Source organism: Rhinolophus ferrumequinum, chromosome 6 (genome assembly GCF_004115265.2).
Source record: "Rhinolophus ferrumequinum isolate MPI-CBG mRhiFer1 chromosome 6, mRhiFer1_v1.p, whole genome shotgun sequence".
In the NCBI taxonomy this organism is placed as follows: Eukaryota; Metazoa; Chordata; class Mammalia; order Chiroptera; family Rhinolophidae; genus Rhinolophus; species Rhinolophus ferrumequinum.
The window spans coordinates 60,931,384-60,951,291 of NC_046289.1; the positions used below are offsets into that span (position 1 = coordinate 60,931,384).

Below are 19,908 nucleotides of genomic sequence, written 5' to 3' on the forward strand. Positions count from 1 at the left end.
CTACATATTAACCCCATAACAAGAGTTAAAAAATAATGTTCTAGAAGGAAGCCTGGCTAAGTTTCTGGTTTCTAACCACTCTGAGATCTGAGGTTATTTAACCTCCACTTCCTTTGCAGCCTAACACCCTATGCTTCTTCCCTTGAAAGAGGAAGTGTTTATGCAACTATTTCCCTCATTTAGCCAAGAAGGTAAGTTTTATTTTATTTCAGCAGTTATCCGCAGCCTTTTTCTGGAATCAGTATTTATAAACACAAAGTCCTTCTGAACCAGTTTTGTCAACTTTATTATCATTACCAACTTCATTAGTAACAGCCATCAAGCAGAATGCCTGGCCTTTGCAGTCAAATTTCACATGTGAAGTATAAACAATTTCAAAACCACAAAATAATGTGTTAGAGGAAGTGTTTCAAATTTAATAAAACCTGAAAATCTTAGTAACACTCTAATTCTAACAGTGTAAAACCATCTAAACTTCCGGATCAGAACAATAACCTAATGCTGTTTGTGGAGAAGGTGGGGCATGATACTATGTCAAAGACTACAAACAGTACAGGGCAATAATGCATAGTCACAATTTCTTAATATCCCACTGTGGACCTGTGAGACATTTATTATAAACACACATATATATATATATATATATTATATATAGATTACAGATATAGATATAGATAGATATAGATACAGATATAGATATCTCTATATGTATGTCTATATATCTATCTATATCTATTTATCTATCTATATTTATATATATATTTGGTTTTTCTCCTTGATTCCCTACATAAAGCTCCTAAAAGCCTTGGAATTTCGGTAGTAAAAGGTTGTTATTCAATGACAAATAATAATAATAATGAGCCCCTCTTAACCATAACTGAGTTTGTGCTAACGAGATGACCTGAGGTGGGATCCCTAGGTAGCTTCAGGATGAAGGCTGATCACCAGAACGACCAAATATGTGATTAGAGGCTTCAAACTTTCAGCCCCACTCCCAGCCTCTGGAAGGAGGGGCTGGCTAGAGATTGAATACTATGAGAATTCTTGAACAACCAGATCTTGAGAGCTTCCAGGCTGATGAATATATTGATGTGCTGAGAGGGTGGCATCAAACACCCGGAGGGGACATGAAAACACTATACCACCCCATCTACCATGCCCTGCCCAGTGCATTTCTTCCATTTGACCATTCCTGAGTTGCATCCTTTATAATAAACTGGTTCATAAGTAAAGTGTTTTCCTGAGTTCTGTGTGATATTCTAGCAACTTATCAAACTTGAGGGGGCATCCTGGGAAACCCCAATTTTACAGTCAGCCAGGCAGAAGCATAGGTAGCCTGGGACCCCATTTGCAGCTGGTATCTATAGTGGGAGCAGTCTTGTGGGACGGAGCCCTTAACTTGTGGTGTCTCAGATAATTCTGGGAGTTAACATCAGAATTGAATTGAATTTTTGGACACCAAATTGGAGAACTGGTTGATGTGGAAAAAATCATACATTTGGTGTTAGACGCAGTGTCAGAAAACGTCACTCAGGAACCAACAGGCACTTCTGATATTGACCTAAACCAGGTCTACAGCAACAACCAAAAATAACAACAACAACAACAATAAATAACTGAAGGAAGCAACAGTTACACAATCTTAACCACAAATCAAAAAAAAGCTAAGAAAGGTCAAACTTGACTCTGAAGTCAGCGGAAAAGAAACAGAAAACCGCTGTCAACAAAATAACTAAGGAGCATAAATTTAATATGCCTTAGTCTCCCTGGAAGGTAGCTTGAAACATATCTACTTCTTAGGTTAAGAAATAATAATTAACTACCAATGATACAGAAGAATGTAGCCACTTTATCTCTACATTCCTACAAGGGGAAATATACATACACTTTATATCAATAAATAAGGAAAATATAATTTTCATTTAACAAGTGGCACATGCAATACAATTTATAAATAAATGTTATACTTTTAAGTTAGATTAAAAAAACATCAATTACTCCTAAATCAATTGAGTGCCCCCTTCAAAGGATTAAAATTAACATGTTGCTTTAACTGTAGTCTAACCGGAGAAGTAAAATCCCTGGTGACTGAAAAGACAGCCTGCTGGGCATCTTCTACTTACATCACTGGCCACTGGCTCCAGGCCCTGGTCTAGACAAGTCTTTTGGGGCTCCCCACCTTCCCACAGTCGGCCCTACCTGGACAAACAGCACAGATCCCTCGGGGTCAAAAGCTCCCTAATCTTACACCATGTTACATGCTACTCACCAGGTGTCAACTAGGACATCTGGCTTACTTCAAATAAAGCTGGCCTCTAAGCAAGGATTATTCAGAGCTTTCTTAATGAAAGATCCATCAGCCAGCAACACCTAAAGTCAACCTTTCAGCTATTTTTGCTTTTGAGGAAACAATGAATCTTTGTATAGTTCACAATTGTTTTATTTCAGTCCTACACCACGCTGGGCCCCCTTTGCTCTGTATTTCAATAACCATAGGCCAACCTTTAACACACAACCTTTGTAGAAAACTTCCAAAATCAAAGAGGAAAACAGACAATGAACAGTCTCCAGCTTTCCCCACCCACCCCATTCCTCCCACCCAACCTCTGGGCCACCGGCTCCTCTGGGCCAAACTTACTCTGTGCTGTTATGTCTTACTGGCCTGTATCCCTGTGGGTCTCTGTCTCTGAGACAGGAGTGAGCCTTGTCTACACAATATCGTCCAGCTTTCACCTTGTGCCCAGATGATGAGGCTCCCGGAAGTCTCCTCCTCCTCTAGTTCCTCCCCCTTGGGCTTTCCAGGCAATTTAATTAAATCATCCCTAAGGTTATAGTATCCATTACAGCTCTCAAGCAAATTACCTCCAGAAGACAGGATTTGTAGGAAAAACTAGGGAGAAACTGTCATAATAATAATAGCTAATAAGGGGATGTTAGTATCTTCATTTTACAGATTAGAAAATTAAGGTTTAGCGTAAGGTTAGAGAACTTGCCTAAGGTCACATCACTAATTTAAGCAGCAGAGTTTAACTCAAACTGACTCCTCAATTGAGATCTCATAGCGTTAGACCCCAGGGAAAATTCAGAGAAAATGCCTACCAGCTGAATTTTATTTCCATTTAAAGTAGCTTGATTAAGTCCCATGGGATGGGTGGGAGGAAGCATACAGTATTACATTTTAGCTTACTAAGTAAATCAAAAAGAAAATCTGGACTTTTTTTGTGGTGGAGAGGTACAATAATTACATTGATATAATTTTTAAGAGCCCTTATCTTTTATAAATACATGCTGGAATTCTAACAGTTGAAATGATTTGGAATTTGCTTGAAAATACAGGAGGTAGAAATAGGTTAGAGTATAGAAGACACAAAATTGGCCATGATAATAATTTGAAGCCAACTAATAGATATAGATGGGCATTTCTTTTGGTAGTCTATTTATGTATATACTGGAAAGTTTCCACAATAAAAAGTTTAAATGAATGAAACAGCAAAAAACAAAAATCAAAACAGTGAGTCAGAGTAGACACCGGCTTTGCTCTTTAGTCACTGAAATGTTAAGGTCTGGACATATTTCAAGTAATAGCAAGAAAATAGAAATACAAGTAATAGCAACACAATACAATCCGACTTCCCTCCCATGGGCATAGAGCTTTACAATTCACAGGGCCCACACCAGAGCCCACACTGGAGGTAGTGATACCACTTTACAAATGGGGAAACTAAGGCTCAGAGAGGCAAAGTGCTCTTCCAAAGGTCACACAATGAGTCAGCAACAAGGCCAGCCCTACGATGAGTCCTTTCTGTGAATAGCAACTTTTTCTGAATGCCATTTGGAGCAGCAATGCAAGCATTAGCAGGAGCTAACACTTCCAAGGTGGAGAGACTCCCAGTCTGACCTTCTCCTAGCTCCTGATCTTGGGACGGCCTTTTTGCTGGGCTGGGCACAGCAGGACAAGACAGCTGCTATCCCAAGAAGGGGGAGCCTCTAGGCAGAGGCAGATTCAGGTTTTCTGGGCATTGAAGCCTATACAATTTAGGGATTTGAAATTATAAATACGAAATTAGATACAACAGTTAATATTAATTTCGAATGAGAAAATACATCACAATAAATGTCTGAATCCTTGGAGATTCAAGACTCTTTCTTCTGAGATCTCTTTTAAAGGGCGATTTATCAGAAATAGAAGCATAGGAATGTTTCCCGGTTACAACCTGGCTACTCCTCCTCTTCTGGAACAAGTCAAACTCCCTGCACCCACAGGGGCCCTGAAGCAAACTTCATTTGCTTCTGCACAAATCCACCTCTGGTGCCTACAGCCCACCCCTCCAGGACTAACTGAACTAGCCAGTCCCTCCTTGCACCAGTCCCGAACGTTGCTAATCTGCCTTGCACCCCTTCACAGCATAGCATGGCTACTTTGAACAATCTGAAGCTAGGTCCTGATTCCTATTGTAAAACTGGCTTATCACGGCCATACGCCAGATTCCTAGGTGTCAGGCTCCATGCCAGACACTTGAGGAAGACATATCATCCCCATTTTACAACAAGAAAAATGAGGCTGCAGAGACTGGTTACATCCCTAAGGCCACACAGCCAATAAAGGACAAAACCAGGATTCAACTGGTGCAGATGGAAGAGAGGGAGGGAAGAAATCAAAGCAAACATCATCACTTTCCCTGTTACATGGGGGACACTCCTGGGAATGGACTCACACAGTTATGGAGGCTGACAAGTCTCAAGACCAGCAGTCAGCAAGCTAGAAAGTCAGGAGAGCCAGTGGTGTGGTTTCAGTCCAAAAGTCATCAGGCTCAAGTCCCAGGAAGAAGTGATATTTCAAGTACAAAGACAGGAGAAAACCAATGTCCCAGCTCAAGGCAGTCAGGCAGGAAGAATTCTCCCTTATTTGTGGGAGAATCAGTCTTTTTGTTCTATTCAGACCTTCAAATGATTGGATGAGGCTACCCACCTTGGGAAGGGCAATCTGCTTAGCTCAGGCTACAGCTTCTTCCAGAAACACTCTCATAGACATGCCCAGAATACTGTTTGACCAAATGTCTGAACACACCATGACCCAGTCAAGTTGACACAGAAAATTGACCGTCAGACCCTCTGACTTAAGCTATAGAAGGACAGATCCAAATCAGGAAAGAAACTTACTGTGACCAAATTAGTACCACTTTGGGTGCCAAGAAAATGCCAAATATTGCCCCATAAGTACTATGGTTCCTTAACATGATCGCATCTTAATCTGAAGTACATGAGAGTAACATACGCAGTTATATTCATGGCACTTATCAGTGGCACTGGATGAGACACTTCATGAAAATTTACTGGAGATACTGTGAGTCCCACCGTGTTAACCATGTTTTTAATTTTCTATGTTGTATGATTGACATTTTGGGGCTTCGTTAGTCCTAAAAGACTACACCAGGGATAGCTGACTCCTTGAAGACAGTAAACCACTTGTCTGGGAGCACATCTCTCTTAAGTAAATCAACCCACCCCAGACCCATACTTGAATCACCTCCTCCATCCGGCTTTTACATTCCGGAAGGCGTTATTCCTCTGTCCTAACCATCCCAGGTCAGATATCAGACAACCAGGGCAGCCCTTACCCTAGAGCCCACTAAAATTATTCAAAATAGCCAATCCCAAACGTGCTGAGCCTGTTCCCTGTGCCTCACAAACTTTCTCCTCAAATTTTCTGCCTCCTAACCAACCTGGTGGCTTCCCAGATGGCCCTGCGTGATACTATGCCTCCTGTTCCTAGGGAACTTCAGTAAAACCATCTTCCTTCCTGGCGTTCATCTCCCAGTGTGTTTACCTCCCCATACCTGATGTAAACAAAACCCAGGTACATTTTAATTCACCTACATTAAAATGCATTCACTGACTGTTCAGATGGAAGATTTTATATGTTTAACAAATTTTTATTCTGCTCCTTTTTACATATCCACTAAACTTTCCAGTGACATTTTAAAAGTAATTTAATTACATATTACTGTAGAATGTTATAATTATGGGTGAGTGGGCCAAATTCTTGCAACTAAATAACATAGTTACAGAATGAATTTTTAATGCAATAATTACTCTGGAAGAATATAGCATCTGGCCCTCCTTTCTTTTGTCACACTCTATCACCTGCTGTATTGAAACTTCAGATAGCTTCTCCACCAAGGAAAGTTTTCATATCTCTTTTACCCTTTAACCTAGATGAAGGGGAAGTATCATCAGCCAGAAGTGCTCAGAAAGGTGCTCAGAAAGGAATCTTCTACAGCACACAAATATATGTGCAAATTAAGATTTATACTTATACTGAACTGGTCTCAATCATACAGTGGCTAAATTTGCAGAACTAGAAATCAGGACACCAAATCGAAGCTATATTTTTATTTACATATTTCCTCTACAAATGCAAATTAAATTACATTTTGCAATGCTAAATGTTTTAAGTATATATTTACGGAAAGAATAGAGTGACATGCAATCTGCATGGTCACCATTCTGCTGTGTCTAAGAATGCTTCCCCAAGTATTCACTGAGTATCTACTACATACAAGGACCTGTGCGAATGGACAAATGTTCCCACCCCAGCCCTGGTCCCATCCCCAGTCTATCAGCTTTAGGTGCTAAGGGAAGAACAGCAGGGTTTGCCAGCTACTGATAATGTAGGCCAAGAATAAGGTGCGCCGAATTTCAGGGGCAAGTTTTTTTAACGTTAAAAGGTATAATTTAAATATTAGAATGGTAAGGATAGTTAGACGTGTACACCACTCTCTCTTTCCAGCTTGAATTGTATCTAGTGCTCTGTGTTTTCCTCCATACTCAATATAGTTTTTTTTAATGAATTAAGTTGCACCTTCATTCATGTGTATACATCTGACATGTAAAGGTAGTGCATAAATCCATCTATCTATTAATTCATTCAATGATCTGAATGATTGCATCTCCCAGATATTCATATGTTGAAATCGTAACCCCCAAAGGTGATGGTATTAGGAGGTGGGGCCTTTGGGAGGTGATTAGATCATGAGGGTGGAGCCCTCATGAATGGGATTAGTGACCTTATAAAAGAGACCCCAGAGAGATCCTGCACCCCTTCTATTGTGTGAGGATACAGGGGAAAGGCATTGACTATGAACTGGGAAGAGGGTCCTCGCCCAACCATGCTGGCACCTCGACCTTGGACTTCCCAGCCTCCAGAACTGTAAGAAATAAATTTCTACTGTTTATAAGCTACCCAGTCTGTTGTATTTTTTATAGCAGCTCAAACGGGCTACAGCGGTTATTGAGATCCTTCATTGTGCCAGGTGCTGTGCTAGGTGCTGGGGGGAAAAACAGTGAACACGTCACATCCCTGTGCTAACAGAGCTTACATCCTAATGGAATGGAGTACATGTGAGTCCCTCATCCCTCCTGAAATGCCCTTTCTTGTTTCCTGTCTTAGCCATGGCCCAAAGTCCAGCCCAAGTCACAGCTTCTCTAGTCTCTCCAGCCCAGGGTGATTCTACAAGTCCTATTACCTATCTTGCCCTTCTTGGAAATTTCTCGCGGTCACTGTTATTTGTTGGCATTTTGTTGCATCTATTTTCCCAAAGAGACTGAAACCTCTTGGTGGTTTCAGCCTCTAGTTCTAGACTCTGGTCCCATCTAGTCCCACTGACACGGCGTGGAGTATTTGGGCCCTTCTTGTCATCCCCTGGGGTGATCCAGAGAGTTGGCATAGCAGGCAGAAAACCTCTGCCATGTAGCTCTCTCTGGCCACCTCTTCAGGAACAGTAGCTTTATTTTCCAACACCTACATCATCTCTGGATTAGTGGAGGGAGAGTTGGGGTTGGCTTCCAAAAATCTGGGTTTATATTTCATCTTAAATTGAACTAGCAGGAGCAAAGCACAATGAAATTAACATCAGCTCAACACCTTAGGTGTTTTGATGAGAGAAGGAATAATCAATGAAAGCTTGGTGAAACAGACAGAGCAGGAAGTAAAGGACTGGTGGCATTTTGACAGCGGAAATGCTACGGAAGGTACACTAAGAGGAGAGAATAGCCGAAGTAAATGAATCAAAGAGATGGCGACTGCCCTCCAGATCTCTCTCCAGCCTTCTCTGCCCTGCTGTGAGCCCTGAGAGCTGACCTGTAAGGTGGGCATCCGCTGGTCCTCTGGCTTCCAGTTGGGGTCAACCAATGGGGAGGCACCAGTATACTGGAGAATGGAAAAAGAGTAAAATTAGGATATTTATTCCTCAGACACCCCCTGCTGAGCCTCACCTGTAGGCTGTATCCCAAAGGCCGTGGCTCCTGTGGGGTGGCCCTCTCTTCAGCTACAGCTCTTTCTCAGGGTTCTGGTAATCACTTCCTCTACTTGCCTCTCCAAGCCCCGAAGCAATACAATTGCTTCACCACTCTTGTTGGTTTGCCCTTTGTAAATAGTTATTTCATTAAACCTTTCTTAATAACATGTTCCAGTGTGTCAACTGTTTCCCAGAGATCCTGACTAAGGTGGGAAGGCCCAGAGTATGTTTGGGCAATGGAAGTTCAACCAGATTTGACTGATGTTGAGAAGAGTAGACAAGAAAAATACTATTATAGCCCAATTATAAAGAGCCATGCTAGGGAATTGAAAAAAATCAAGCTTTTGAGAAGATATAGAACAAAGGGGGTGGCTTTGAGACAATGAATCTAGTATCATGGAGCAAATTAAACTGGAGGAGAAACAAAAACATTTCTGGAAGTCAGTTAGGAGACGAGTGCAATGGTCCAGATGGTGCAGTGGTGATACGGGTCTGATTAGGTGCTAGCATTAGAAATACACATATTCAGATAAGACCCGAGGTAGGAGAAAGAGAATGATTGGATGAGAGATAGGAAGGGCCCCGGGAGAAAAAAAAAGTCATCCAGGCAGCTGAAGAGAGAGGAATTCCATGGGTAGAAACAGCAGTAAAGGCGAGCGCCCATCTAGAACAGTTTGGGACATTTGAGTTGTTTAAGGGTCGGAAAGTGGAATCACCTAGAATGAGCATCGCGTAACTGGTCGAGGAGGAGGGCAGCCTACAGCAGACGTCCACCGGGAAGAGCGTGCAATAAGATTGGACAGGCACGTGTAAGCAAAGTTTTGGTTTGGGAGCTTAATCCTAAACCATCATCACCCTACCTAGGGATCACAAAGCAGCCAGCGGCAGGACAAACGCAGACCAGAGCGGTGTTTTGTTTGGCTCATGCTATTTTCTTAAATTTTGAATTAGTGCCAACATGAAAACTTTGGGTGTCTCACCAAAAAAAGTCCAGATTGTTGGCCTCTTTGACAACCCTGGGCCCACCTTCTCAGAACATGTGAACACTTGGCTGGAACTAAGCAGTCACTGCCCATGTAAATCCTGCAGGAGCTTCCCGTTCCCCACAACCCCACTCGGCCTATACCACTCATTTATGTCACGTGCTGGGCCTTGGCCTGCATTTGAGCTCATGATCCCTGCTAATGGCAATGAGAGTCCTCAGAAGTTCTTCACAAAACTGATGTCTTTGAAGACCCCCCCCACCACCACCCCGGGGAAAGTTGAGAGGATGAATTGGAGCAATTCAGTTAAGTTCAGCATTTTTGAGTGTGTCCTATGTGTCGGGCCTTGTGTTAGGCACTACAGAGCCTGTGATGAATAAGAAGAAAGAGTCTGTCTATTGTGTAACAGGAACGATTAGGAATATGAAGACCCACTAAGTGGCTGTTTCAGAAATTCCGGCACCAGCGAGGGCTTAGAAGAAACAATGAGAACAGAAGTGGAGGCGTAAATGCACAACACAGGTTGAAGGAATCTCTGTGACAAATTAGCTATAGGGGATAAAGAAGGAAGACTGTGAATTGTGACCTTGTTCCAGTGGATATAAGGAAGAGAGGGTGTAACAGTACTGGATTACTCAAAGTGCAGTAAAGGTCCAAAGCAGGGTGAGAGAGAAGGAACTGAGAATAGAACGAGAGGTGTGCCATGGAGGGGTTGCGCAGGCTGCACCCTTCCTCTTGGCACACCTCCTCTTGCGTAATGGCAGTGCTGTCATTGCGGGTGTGTTCAGAAATTGGATTACTGTATCGTTAACAAATAAAGAAAATGGAACAACCTTCATTTAGTCCTGCAGGGCCCAGTTGGAACTCTTCCTCTGAACCTGTTTAAATATTATTAAATATTTGTTTAAATATTAAGCTGTGAAGCAACGCTTTGGTAGTGGACCAGGAGCAAATCATCCAGGAAACAGAAACACAATTGTACACAGCGCCTCGATGATTCAGGGTTTACAGCCACACCGGGGTTCTTTAGTTCCCTAACTGTCTGGGGCAGACTACAGGAATTTTCTTTAAAGAGTTACCGATTTAAGAGTTACTAATGAGGACTCTACAATGAAACGATGGCTCCCTTTGCTGCTGAGAAATTCCCTACCACTGTCCCGAGCCTACACTCATTTTACAATCAGAAAGCCTTACAGTAGAGAGGGTCTGACAATGTCACTAAGCCATACATTTGCTGAGCAAAAAAATAAGAATTATATTTACAGAATGAAAACTATCGTATTGTGGCTCCAGAAAAGGAAATAGTCAGTCCACTGAATTATTTCAACTGAAAGTTAAAGGTTTTGACTGAATTATATACATAGGGAAGTCCCTTGTTTTTCTGCTTGCTTTAATCAGTGGGATCTTGACCACTTATGTCCTAGCATATAAAGCATCACAATTCAGCTCCCTTTCAACTCCATGATTCACAGTTGGCCTGGAGTCAAGTATTTTGAAAGTGTCCTTTCTATGTCTGCATATGCTTATGTGTGCCGATCCCCAAGGTATAGAACACAACACACTGGAGAGGGAGGCCTGATGTGGAATTAATTTGTTCCCAGTCACACAGCAGGGATCAGCCTAGGCCTTGTCTCCTGAATCTGTTCAATGATCACAATGAAATTACTTACCAGCCTCAGGAGAGCTGGGATTCCCACTCAGAGTCTCACATGCAAAAGGACTCTGAAGGGTGGATGGGGTTTCATCATAAACAAGTACTGGCCAATTAGTCAGGCATAATGTTCCCTGAGGTCTTAATGCAATGAGAAAAGAATCTTTAATTACAAGTTATACATCTGTTGTTCGACAATAATTGAAGAGATGCCAAACTCAATCCTTTAGTGGTTAGGAACAGAATAAACAGGCAAGGTAACAGGTGTGCCAGGTTCCCTAAGGTCCTGTCTTCCCTATGTCTAACTAAATGACACAGTTCCCAGTCCTGCCGAAGCTTTGTCTGAGGGTGTGTTAGGAGTCAGAAGACCCAGGTCCACATCCCAGGTAGTGCCAGGTAGGGCTCGTCCTCAACCATTCTGAGGCATGCTTTCTTCAACAAAGGATAAAGAATTGGACCAGATGGCTTCAAAGGTCCCTTCCTTTTCTACAACTCTGTCATCCTCTAAATGAGGGGGAAAGGGAAGTGGGGGTTCACAAGCAGGTACTCAAATTGTTCTATTAACATCACAGACTGATCAGAACTAGAAATTATTGCAGTAAAGAATGACAAGTGTTTATATAACCAGGCCTCCTCCTCGTGTCTCTTCCTCTTCTTAGAAAGACACCAGTCAAATTGGATTACAGCTCCACCATTACGATCTCATTCACCCTTAATTACCTTTTAAAAGACCCTATCTCCAAATAGTCAGATTCTAAGGTACTGGGGGTTAGGGCTTCAAGATATGAATTTTGAGGGGACAAAATTTAGTTCTTAACACCAGTATTTGCCCTTCCCAAAATTAGAGGCATAGATAACCCCAGTTTGTTCTAAATTTCATGTTCTTTACAAAGTTCTCTCCCTATCTTCCTGTCTCAGTGCAGCACTTTGGGGGATCACAGAGACGGCTGGCTGAACATACTTTCCTTCTTCTTATTACCATCCACAGTTGTTGAATTACACAGACTTTTAAAGGCTGGGAATTTAAAAACCACAAATTGGCTTCAGTCCTAGCCTGGGCAGCTTCTAGCAATTTACCCCAACCACTCCTATGTACCAAATCTTCAGGGTCAAAGAGGAGTTATATCACAGTGGGTGGTAGGACAGGGAAAGCTAAAAAGAAAAGAGAAATGTGCATCTATGCCCAGACATGCTTCAACATGTGTCTGTCTCCATTCCCCCACTACATGACACTTCCTATGTTACAACTTAACAGATGAATAAGCCTGGACACAGGCAAGATGGAGAAACTGTTCAGCAAAGGAATCCTCACTTTCATTTTCTCTGGCAGAACACCAGCCACACAGACCCCAACACACAGAGCCATGGGCCATGATCAACATTTCAAGCACTCCAGCTCCAAATGTGTTTATATATTTGGCCAGCCAATTAAAAAAAAAAAAATCCCAAATTTTAAACAGAGTTATTTCTCAAAGCACCAGCTGTCTCTTTGATGACTTTTGTTTTTTTAGATGTAACCACAAGCAACCCAGTCCAATCCACTTATTCATTCAAAAAAATATTTATTGAGTCTATTCCATGCACCAGGATTGGAGGTACAACAGTGATGGCCATAAGCTTGCAGTCCAGTAAGAGAGACAAACAAGTTCTAATGAATGGTACTTATCTCACCCCTCTGTGCAAGACAGTGCTGGGGCACTTGAAATACATGGTAAAGCATAATTATCTCCTCTGTACAGTGAGGAAGCCAACACACAGAAGTTCAAAAGCCAAGCTCACACTGCTGGTCAATGGAAGTGTCAACACGGGAAGCCATGTCACCTGACTTCCTAGGCAGTGCCCTTTCCTCTCTGAGGAGATCTTAACCTGGGGCCCATGAACGGAGATGGAAAAACAGTTTTTCACATCTTTATTTTTCATTAACTTCTAACTGAAATTTAACACTTTCTTCATTGTTTATACAGACAACAAACCATGGCAGTATTTAGCAGTATCTAGTACTTTGTCACCAAGGAAATCACAGACATTTTCTTATATTACAGGTGTTGCCTATACCTTGAAATATTGTTTATGCTGTTACTACTTCAAAATTATGGCAGCTATTAGATCCACTGCTAGATCTTGTTATTTAATGCATTATTTTTAAAGGCATATATATTGCTTATAACTATACCATAAATTCTTTTAATATTTGACAAGTGTTTTGGAATTGGAATTTATAATACTGTGCCTTTTATTTTATATCTTTAAAAGTATTGTACTGAGAAGGGGTCCTTAGTCTTCCCAGAACTGCCAAAGGGGTACAAGGCACAAAAATGGGTCAGAATCCTACGTTATAGCAGCCCAGACAAATCCAAAGGTTCGGCTCAGTGTGTCTTTAAGCAAGAAGGTAGGTCGGGATTTTTAAAAAGACATAAAGAGGAAAGAAAAGGAGCCACAACTCCACCAGAGGACCCTTTCTTTCTCCCCTTTCCGCCGCTTCCTGTTTAGTACGTGCCCTAAAGGCTCTTCTCTGCTGATCGCAGCCGCAACTGACTCGAATGCACCTCTGAACCACGCGCACTGGCGGTGGATAAATGCGTCCCCGCTGTGGGCAGACAGACTGACGTCAACCTCTGACCCCGGAGGCTGAGCACCCCACCACGCCCGGGGACCGTGCTGAGTGGCACAGTCAACAAGTGAAAGGCGCCAGATATTCCCACCACCAAACCGGATACTGCGGCTTTTAACCGCCCCTCGCAGCTGGACCTCTCCGCGCCCGGGAGGCCCGACACTCGGAGAAGGAAGCAAGAATCCCAAGACCCAGGTTCCAGACAAGAGCAGCAAAGAGCTGCGGCGCGGGGTGGGGAAGGAAAGTGTGGAGCGGGATGGAAGCCGAGGCAAGGGGCCGCGGAGTCCCAGCTGCGGGAGCAGAGTTAAGCCAACTACCAACCTCAGGGGTACTCCGTGGCCGACCGGTCCTCCGCCCCCTAGCCGAGGGCCGGGGATCGGCCTCCCCCCGATGCCTCTTACCTAGCGGCGAGCGTAGCCTCCCGCCACAGCTGTGAGCCCCGCAAAACCTGCAGCTCCCAGCCGGGCTCCCGGCCTTCTCTGGGGCCCCGCCCGCCCGGCCCCCGGCGGAGGCTTGGAGGCGGGGAGAGCGAGGCTCACCCCAAGAAAGGTCCGGAAAGGTTCCGCCGCTGCCCCGCCCGGCGTCGCTGCCGGGGCACTAAAGGCCAAGTACAGGTTACACCCGGGCTTTATGAGCACACAGGGCGGAGCAGAGACGCGGGTCCAGCCGCCCCGAGCGCTGCCCACTGGTCAGACTCGCCCTGTGCTCCCAGCACACCCCGGAGAACGGCCGGCGCCCTGGGGCGCGACAGCGGAGGGCTAGGGGCCAACTGTCGCTGTCCCCTTCGCCCAGCGGGGTAGCAACAGCAATGAGTAACTGGGAGGGGCAAAGGTGGAGGCAGACCTGTGGATAGAAGCGCTACGATTAATAGTTTGTATCGGGTCCTCCAGAGCCGTCCTGTGCTTCTCACCTGGTTTCCACCACTGCCCAGGGAGATTGCTGTTCCCGTACTCATTTCACAGATAAGACAGCCAAGACTCCGAGAAGCCCAGTGACTCGCTTTGGTAAGCGCAGGGGTAAGGCCAGGGTCTGTTGGCTTTCAGCCACTGCCCTCCACACGGCCTACTTTAATGACGACATTTTTCAACTGGCTGCTCTTTCTAGGTGAGGGTAAGTAAATGGTTCTCCACAATATCAGATCCAACAGCCCCTTTCAATAATAAATACAGGCTGTCCCAAAAGTCTTACTGCAATTTTAAGCCTTATTAGTAACTTCACGTGTCACAAACTTTCCCCCAAAACAACCTTTGAAAGTATATTTACATTTCTTTTACATCTATTTTGTTTTGGTGATTTTTGAATGATTTAAAAAAATTTTTGTTACAAGCAACGTTTTCTATCTTCAATCAGAGGGACTGCCTGCACCTATGATAAAGTCACTATGAACACGGTACCTACAAATGCAGACTGTAGACTTTTGTTGGCACTCAGTTCCACCTGCAGCATTGCTTCTGTGACATGATTTTCTGAAATGGGGAACAACTCTGGTAAAAAAGCTCTGAACAAAATAATCCCTGTTTTTCCAACAGATGCATTCCTGGAAATTTCAGTATATTAAAGCCATGCAATGTTGCATATTTGTAATTATCTGAGCTAAGATCCAATTTATTTTACCAAAAAAAAAAAAGTTGTTTCATACTTAACTTGGGGCAAGAGCTGGGGAAACCAGGAATCATGCAGGACTCATGACAAGTACTTATCGTATGGAACTGTCCACACAGCACAGGATGTTGGCATCCCTGGCTCCCACCATCTCAAGGCCAATAGATTATGTTCCAATCATCCTGACAAACAAAAATGCCCCACCCCACATCCCAGTCCCATTACCCTCCCCAACCCAGTGAAGCAGCCCTGGTTTAGAAGGGAAGGCTGCAGGCAAGAAAGAATCACAGGAGACGTGCGGTTTGCTGGATGGTTTGAGGTTGGCGGGTGTGGAATCAGATTCAGTTAAGAAACGTGTCCTGAGCATATCTCACATACTGGGGACTTCTACATGTATTCATTCTATTATCTCACCTAAGACCCTTCCTTCTCCCGTGAAAAGTGGGGACTGTAACATCAGCCAGCCAGGAAGGGGGCTGAGAGTTTACTCACTCACGCAGTTGCTCTTTCACCTATCTGATGGATATTCCGAGTGCCCACCTGCTACGTGTCAAGCAAGCCCTGTGCCTGCTGCCTGGTCATACATATACTGTTGACAAAACCTACCCACCCATGTGGGGCTTGCAAAGTAGTGAAAGTGCGCACCTGGGGGGATGGGATTACTAGGAGACACATCATTAAAGAAAAGGTGGGGAAAGAAAGTGATAGGAGGGGCATTAAGGAACACACCCCAATTCACCATCCTAGGGAAGGAAAAGCAAATCAGCAGGGCTCTGGGAAGAAGGCATGCAGGCTCTGAGCAGGAAGGCCTGGCAACAGAAATGGGTGGGAATAGGGCATGGAACAGAGAAAGGGACCCTCTGAAGAACAGAGGGCAGGTGAAACCACAAGGTAAAGAGGCTGTTCCTGCAGGCATGCAACTTTCAATAGTACCCTCTGCTTTGCCCAATCCGCAAGCCCCCTCCCCCACCCCTCCCCTGTCGCGAATTCTTCCCTGGATGAGTGAGTAGGTAGAGAAGCAGTTCACCCCTGGCCACAGCAAACTATCCCTAGCTCAGAGAGCAGCCCAGCCAAGGTGACACCAGCTTCTGAGGAGCTGCAGTGAGACTTGTGGGTTGAGTTCCTACTATGCCCCTACTAAAGGGACCAAGCAGCACACACAGTGTTCAGCCTGCCAGACCACCAGGCAGTCTCAGAACCGGAGACGGGTGGGCAAATGGCATGATGATTGTGTATTATGCCAGGTTATTTTTTTCTTATAGTGAAAATTTTTTATACTTAGAATTAGCCAGCTGGACTTAGTTTAGATGATCCCAATTTTGTTGGCAACATCCAAAGCATCCTAGTCAGGAACCGGTCAAACACATGCCTTCTTCTCTCCATCAGGCCTGACCAGGGTGCTGACCTTGGCCTTGTCAATGTCACAGAGCTTCTTCCCAGCCTGTCTGATCTGGTGCGTGTTGGCCTTGACGTCCACAGTGAACACACGTGTATGTTGTCTTCTGTCTTCTTCATGGCTGAGTAAGTGGTCAGGGAGAACTTGATGATGGCAGAGTGGTCGAGCTTGTTCTCCTGGGGGTGCTCTTCCGAGGATATTTGGGCTGCCTTCCGAGCCGCAGTGTCTTGAGCCTTCGGAAGGTGGGTGACATGCGGATCTTCCTTTTTTGTGACTGTGAATGCCTTTCAGCTCTGCTTTCTTTGCCTTCAAAGCATTTGCTTTGGCTTCGGCTTTGGGAGGGACAGGGGTTTCCCTCTTCACTTTTGGCGCCATCTTCATGAAAAAGCTATGCCAGATTTTTTAAAGGCAGTCCAACACCTCCTAAATGTGCTGTTTTCCTCACAACCATCCTGCATATCAAATAATAACTAAAATCGCTATCAACCTATAGGGTAACTAGAATTTCCTCATCTGTTACATACTAGATCAAGTTGTTTTTCAGACCACAATCACTAACGTATATGGAAGGGCTTCACTACAAAGACTCTATCCCATCAGCATTCTTGGTTGCAAGCAAGAAACCGCTCTGGATAACTTACGTAGAAAAGGGATATTAAAGGCTCTCAGGGGTTCACAGAACCATCAAAATGATGGAGTAATGATGGCAGGAAAAGTGGACAGGAATCAGGACAGCTAGCTTTGCAGAATCAAAAAGCAGAAATCACACCACCATCTTTTAGCAGGAAAAGTCTGGCCAACCACAGAATACTCCCACTGCCTTCACAAATGACTTTAGAGAGCAACACAAATATAAAGGGAGTAAGAATTCAGGTCCTCAGGGGGCGTGTCCAGTGACCAAATCTATGCCAAAGGCCAGCATCATAGTGTTTATTCTTCTAGCATATCCTCGAGGTAGAAGGACAGATTTCATCTCTTTTATAGATGAGAAAATTTAGGCAAAAAGAATTGGCCAAACGGAGTTTGAAACTAAGTGTCTGAGAAAGAATTGATTCCAGATTCGGTATTTTTCCTGCACCCTAGGAGACCCCTCTGGATGGAGAGCCTGAGCCTGCCTGCGCCACACCCTTGCTCTACAGCACTAATATATACTATACCTGGCATAGAATAAGCATTCAGTAAATGGTAGGTAATAAATGGTGATTACTAAAGTACCTACAGGGTTATAGTTATTATTGTTATCCAATGTTATACTAGATCCTGAAGAGAAAAAAGTTCAATATGCCTGTCCTAAGATAAACACAACAGTATGAATATTGGAGCTGGCGTATGAATATTAGATCTAATTTCTCAAAAATAGGAGTTATTTGAGATGTAGAAAAGCTAACTATTTACTGCATAGGCAGATGTACTGCACTGCAAAGTGCCCCTTAGACATAAAAACAACCTGCGAGTGGGAGTGATATTCCCAAGAGATGAAGCAAACAGTGGGGGAGGCCCCAATATATCCTCCAGGGCAAATAAATGCTTGTCGGTGTTCCTCCTGCCTCAAAAGTACCACCAGGCTCCCCAGAAAAATGCTAAGTGCCCAGAACTTCAGCTGTGCAACTTCATCGCCTCCCAGAGCTCCCCTCTGGATGGACTTTTCCTATGTTTTCAAAACATGCATTGAAAAGAGACAGATGAATGAGTAGGAGAATTGCTACTTACTCCTTCGATCCTCATACTCTCCCCAACTCCTGAGTTTTTCATCGAATAGTAGCCCTCCAGGTGTTTATCAAATGTGAGTTATAAATTTACTGGATTTTTAAGTCTTTGAGGCAGCCTGTTCTAACTCTTTTTTGGTCTTACACCATTTTGTTGAACCATTCTGTTGAACCCAACACAATTTTATTGGGTGAAAGACATAATGCTAAGCGATAGGGACAAGAAGATGGAGAAGACACGTCCTGCCCTCATGATTTACAAAAATCCTGCCCTCAATGGGTTTGTATTTTTCTTGGAGAGACACAGTTTGTCACATTATACATCACTTTATGAAGGGGAGTAATAAGTAACCATGACATAAAGTGCCAAAGGAACGGAAACTGGGAATGATGGGGCTCGCTGCTGGTACTAAGGCAGTGTGGGGAGTATCTGAAAGGACCCCACACTGACAGCCAGCCAGCCGTCAGCTACAAAGGAGCCCCTCCCACTCACCAGCTCTTGCTCTGGATGGTGCAATACCTGACACAGCCGGGGGATCCCAGGGTCATGGCCCACTCCCTCACCTCTACTTGAAGTAGATCCCTGGTTGGATGCTCTGCTATGTGCGACTCCATACCAGTGAATCACACATTCATTAAGCCTCCAGTAGAAATGCTGGCTGAGGCTCTGTGGGCAGGAAAAATAGACAATACTCATTGTCTATGGCAGAGCATCGCAGCTGAGCCCTTGGTCAGCCGAGCCCTTGGTCCGTTGTGGTCCCTGCAGAGGTGTGGAGACATATTCTCATGGTCATGGTAGAAGTCCCAAAGATTCGGATGGGTGTGACACAGCCTGCTTTACATTGCCAGTCTGCATCTTGAATGACAGGTCTCACCTGTAATGTGGCACAAGCTGCTGCTCAGGATGACACCACTCCTGGCTAGGGCTGAGTCAGTAGAATAAGAGTCTCCAGGGCGGACTGCAAATGGGCAAGGTGACTCATGTACCTCACCTCCTTGCTCCTTGCCATTATACTTTCAATCCAGACAGGAAAGAAGCATCTGCCCTCATTCAGAAGCAATCTCTTTCCTGCTCCCTTATTCTGAAAGGATAACTTCACACAGAGTAAATTCATCTGAGGCCCAGGTTGTGAGGTAAAGGCCAGAAACATCTCATCTGAGATGAGTGGATCTGCCTGGGCACCACTGCCTCTGTGCCGGGCAGATGGACCGGTGCCATTATTAAGTGAAAACAACAGCCCATAAGCCAACGCTCCTGGAGAGGCACGGGATACAAGGTGTCTCTTAATGTTAATGCTGGAAGAGTCTTAGGGATCACCTCTTGTCTGCATGTTTACCCTGGAGGGAAACTGCATTGGGAAAATGTAGTTTCAAACCTTATCAAGTGTTCTACACATTTCAAACATCTCACTGTTTAAACAAAAGTTCAGGCCATACAGAAAATCCTGACTTACCTAAAAGACTATAGTAATTGAAAACGCTTATGCCAAACTTCAAACTAATTGAGACAATACCAGAATCTGTACAACTAGGGGAGCAAAGAGTACCACAAGATGGCAGCATTGTCCCATCTGTGCTCAGGCTATAAATCTAAGAGGCGCTCACCTGCTGAGCCTGCTCTAAAACTGCCACCTCTTCCTTTTTTTAATATGTACACAGTCG

At 44.2% G+C, this 19,908-nt stretch overlaps 1 protein-coding gene and 1 pseudogene across 3 annotated transcripts in view; both read right to left on the reverse strand.

Moving 5' to 3' along the window:
- The window catches only part of SQOR (sulfide quinone oxidoreductase), a 40,984-nt gene extending 26,775 nt beyond the window's left edge, over positions 1-14,209 (reverse strand). Inside the window, exons 1-2 of one of the 3 annotated variants that reach the window (XM_033109101.1) lie at positions 13,944-14,206; positions 8,141-8,209 (exon numbers count right to left, since the gene is read on the reverse strand). The gene's annotated coding sequence lies outside the window, so the exon portion shown is untranslated. Of the gene's footprint in view, positions 1-8,140; positions 8,210-8,274; positions 8,393-13,943 lie in introns of those variants that run through there. The other 2 variants (XM_033109102.1, XM_033109103.1) reach the window with 2 other exon arrangements.
- A 2,238-nt stretch (positions 14,210-16,447) lies between these two features.
- On the reverse strand, positions 16,448-16,915 carry LOC117024081 (60S ribosomal protein L23a-like; annotated as a pseudogene).
- Positions 16,916-19,908: the final 2,993 nt, after the last annotated feature.